General features: G+C 46.2%; 1 pseudogene; it reads right to left on the bottom strand.

Annotated features, from left to right (window-relative positions):
* Window positions 1-2,457: 2,457 nt before the first annotated feature.
* Window positions 2,458-2,883, bottom strand: LOC107301726 (annotated as a pseudogene).
* Window positions 2,884-4,474: the final 1,591 nt, after the last annotated feature.

Below are 4,474 nucleotides of genomic sequence, written 5' to 3'. Positions count from 1 at the left end.
GACATGAAGTAGGAGAGTCATGGTGCTGGAGAAGACTTCTGCGAGTCCCTTGGACTGCAAGGCATTCAAACCGGTCAGTCCTAGAAGAGATGAACCCCGGCTGATCTTTAGAAGGCCAGATCCTGAAGTTGAAATTCAAATACTTTGGCCACCTAATGAGAAGGAAGGACTCACTGGAGAAGAGCCTGATGCAGGGAAAGATTGAGGGCAATAGAAGAAGGGGACGACAGAGAATGAGGTGGCTGGATGGGATCACTGAAGCACTAGGCGTGAGCTTAAATGGACTCCAGAAGATGGTAAAGGACAGGAAGGCCTGGAGGAACGTTGTCCATGGGGTCGCGATGGGTCAGACACGACTTCGCAATTAACAACAACAACAGGAGAGTCATGAGAGCTTAGATGTTGCCTAGATTAACAAGGTCCATGTAAGATGGACCAGAACCAGAATAATCTGACAGTAAGTGGGCTACTAGAACAATCTATACATAGAGGAGACAAAAGAACAAAAGATGTATTTAATGTAACTGAAACTGATACAGCTAACAGAACTGGAACTCAAATGAGTTTGCCAAGCTAAAATAAGTATTCAGGGGAATACTGAGATTTGAAGAAATATAAAAATAAATTTCAAAAGTTAATAATTCTTAAAGGTCACCAGGAGCTACTGAATACTTGAACACCAGTTGTTGGTTTTTTTGGGGGGGGGAAATAAAAACAGAAAAACAAATGGAGGGCAAGGCTGAAGCAAAATGCCTTTAACCCAGGCATGTCAAACTCACAATGTCACATGACATCGCACAACATATCGGGCTGGTTTTGCCATTGCCGGCAATGGGGTGGGCGGGGCTTTCATGTGATGTGTCCGGCCCACGGGCCGGCAGTTTGACACCCCTGCTTTAACCATTTAAAGTTGGGGATTTGTTGGGCATGAGTCCGAAAGCTCGGAAGACTAAAAACTGCTGGTCCCGGTGACCGACCCAGATTGGATCCTGCAACATTATCCTGGGACACGTCTATTCGCTTTCATTCGCGAGTTTAAAGTTGCTTCTCCAGACTAGCATTTTTTAGCTACGTGGGAACCACAGAACTGCAAACCAGCATGCAAAGACCACCTTCACTGAGACAATTAGAACTTATAACCCCAACACCTCTGGCGCAAACTGGGTTAGAAAAGATTGTTCTACGATACTTCGAAAGAAGACGTGATCACGAACACTCTTGTTACAGAAGAGGCTCTGAGTATCGTTTTTTAAAGCAAAACGTCAGGCTATAACTGATCAAAATGAGAAGATATATACCGATAGTACGCAAACTCATTTGATACCGAACCAAGAAAAAACAGAGATACGGGTAGTCCTCAATTTATGACCGTAACAAAGCCTGCCAATTATGGTTTTAAGTCGTGATGCTCGTAAAGTGAGTCATCACATGACCCACTCAATTTTCTTTCTTTCTTTCTTTCTTTTGCAGAGGCTTTTAAGCAACTGTGGCAATCATACAGCAAACTCTGCAGTGGTTAAGCAAAGCCTGCTGTTTGCTATGGGGTGTTTTTGTTGGAAAAAGGAACTGTCAATTCCTGGCAAAAACATTGCAAGTTGTGATCAGTTGAAACGATGGGATGCTGCTAACAGCCTAAAATGTGGTCATGTAAGCAGTCGCTAAGCGACCAGTTATAAGTCAAGGACTACCTGTGTTACTGCCAGTCATAGTGATCTTTACTCCTCCTCTGGATTTTAGGAAAGCTTTGTACCCATTACCTTTACTCTTTTTTATTTGTTTATACCAGGGGTGTCAAACTGCCGGCCCGCAGGCCAGATGCATCATAGCGAAACCGCGCCATTGCTGGCAATGGCAAAAAAGTCACGATGCGTCGCGACACGTCACGTGATGTTATGGGTTTGACACCCTCGGTTTATACTATAAAATACAATACAAAAACAAATAGTAGGAAAGACAGGGGAGGGAAAGGGGAAGGGGAGCGTGCAAAAAAGAAGGGAAAAAGAAAGAAAAGGCGCGTTGACTTCCGATTCCCTTTGGTGCAGTAAAATAAGATAATAGCATCAAACCTCAGCTTTTTACTTTTACATAGTAGTATAAACTAGCCCAGGGGTAGGCAACCTTGGCTCTTTTATGACTTGTGGACTTCAACTCCCAGAATTCCTGAGTCAGCTATGCACTAGACAGGGGCAGGCAACTTTGGCTCAGGAATTCTGGGAGTTAAAGTCCACGAGTCATAAAAGAGCCAAGGTTGCCTACCCCTGAACTAGCCATTTCTATAACAACAAACCTATCTAATCGGTAAAACCCCAAAATCAAAGTTTCAATTTTTTTCCCACCTCAAGTACAAAGTCCAGAATCGGTTTCCAAGTGGAAACAAAAAAAACTTGTTTTTTTTCCCTTTTATCAGAGCAGTCAGTTTAGTCAAGAAAGCTTTGTACCCACTGTGTGTCAGTGCCATCATCCTACCTTGTATTCCTGAGAGGCGTCATCCAAGGACACAACTGTGTGGGAACGGTGTTCGTGGGAGATCTCGCACGCTAAGCAAACGGCCTCCTGGTCTTCCTTACAGAAGAGGCGAAGCACTTCATTATGCTTCTCACATAAGTTCTCATCCCGTATCTTTCGCTTATTGGTGACTTGGAGTTGCTTGGCAATCTCTACCATGTTGCCCAGCTGCCGGTTGGGCTTCAGAGAGCGGTGGCGGAAAGTCTTACGGCACACGGGGCAAGGGAAGTCTCGGTTCAAGTCCTCCCACCAGCGGGTGATGCACACCCGGCAGAAGTTGTGGCCACAGTCAATGATCACAGGGTCTTTCAGGTACTCCAGACAGACTGAACAGCTGGCTTCCACTTGGAGGGTCTCCAGAGGATTTGTGGTGGCCATGGCTTCTGTAACACAGAGGGGGAGGAACGTTGTAGTCAGAACCAACCAGGTTCACAGTTTAACATTATATTTTATAGACATCCCGCCCCTTCTCTAGAAAACATACATGTGCTCTTCATGTACGACACTGAAAGAGTGTGATGACAAATGGAAATTAGTCCTTCTCTGAACTTGGGAAGTTAGGTGGCCCCCAACTTACAATCACAATTGAGCCTAAAATTATCCGCTGCTAACCAAGACAGTTAAGTGAGTTTTGCCCCATTTTACGACCTTTCTTGCTACAGTTATTAAGTGAACCACTGCAATGGTTAAGTTAGTAACTTGACTGTTAAGTGAACCTGGCTCCCCTGTTGACTTTGCTTGTCAGAAGGTCGCAAAGCTCGCCTGACCCGGGGACACTTGCTGCCAAGTGACCAAATTTTGATCATGTGACCGTAGGGAATCCTGCCGTGGTTGTAGGCGTGAAAAGGTCGCTCACTCTTTTCAGCGCGGCTGTAACTTTGAACGGTCACTAAATGAATGGCTCTAAGTCAAGGGGCTACCTGTCCTCTCTCTGAAATGCTGAAATTCAAAGAGGCTTCACTTCAAAAAAAAAAAGTCAACATTAACAAAGATGATAGCCGAGGAGGACATCCTACTAAGAAGCAAAGCAGGACTGTGAAGGATCTAGACCAGGGCTTTTCAACCAGTGGTACGGGTACCACCTGTGGTACATTGGCACCTGGCAGGTGGTACGTGAACATCCTAGAAAAGTGGTAGCGGGGGAGGGGAATGAGCTGAACAGGTGGCAGCATCGCACAAGCCTGAGCGAGAGATGGCTGGAGCTGCAAGCTGTCAGGGCTCAGCGGAAGCACCAGGATCAGCGCTTCTTCGGGGCTGTCAGGGCTCAGTGGAAGCGCCAGGATCAGCGCCAGGCTCCAGCTGGAGCTCAGCGCTGATCCTGGCGCTTCTGCTGAGCCCAGAAGAAGCGCAGATCAGTTGGAATATTGCAGCATCTCCAGGGTCTTGTGATTTACATTCAGATACTTGGCAACTGATTCATATTTATGACAGTCACAGTGTCCAGGGTCATGTGAAGTGACCAAAACCTGCTGCAACCACCCAGCAGACGGGGGAATAAAAACCAAACACCCCCCACCCCACCTCCGCTGCCAATCCTCAACAGAAATGCTTACAACAATGAAAACCTCGGACAGGAGGAAGAGCGCCGCCGGGTGGGCAGGCAGGTGTCTTGCTTGGTTGTGCCTTGGGGGGCACTTTTTCAGTGTCATTGTAAATTCGAACAGTCACTAAGCAAACTGTTGTAAGTCGAGGACTACCTGTACTTCATCACTTTTTTCCTCTTTTTTTTTGGTCATCAGGTTTTTGACACCTTGCTAGGCGACTGGTGATACTCGGATATTGCCATATCCTAAAAGTGGTACAATGGGTGAAAAGGTAGAAAAGCCCTGATCTAGACCAGGGGTAGGCAACCTCGGCTCTTTTATGACTCATGGACTTCAAATCCCAGAATTCCTGAGTCAGCATAGCTATGCTGACTCAGGAATTCTGGGAGTTGAAGTCCATGAGTCATAAAAGAGCCGAGGTTGCC

Source organism: Protobothrops mucrosquamatus, unplaced genomic scaffold (genome assembly GCF_001527695.2).
Source record: "Protobothrops mucrosquamatus isolate PMUCROS unplaced genomic scaffold, P.Mucros_1.0 scaffold15980, whole genome shotgun sequence".
Classification (NCBI taxonomy): Eukaryota; Metazoa; Chordata; class Lepidosauria; order Squamata; family Viperidae; genus Protobothrops; species Protobothrops mucrosquamatus.
The sequence above is the reverse complement of the archived record's forward strand: the minus strand, read 5'-3'. Positions and strand labels throughout refer to the sequence as shown.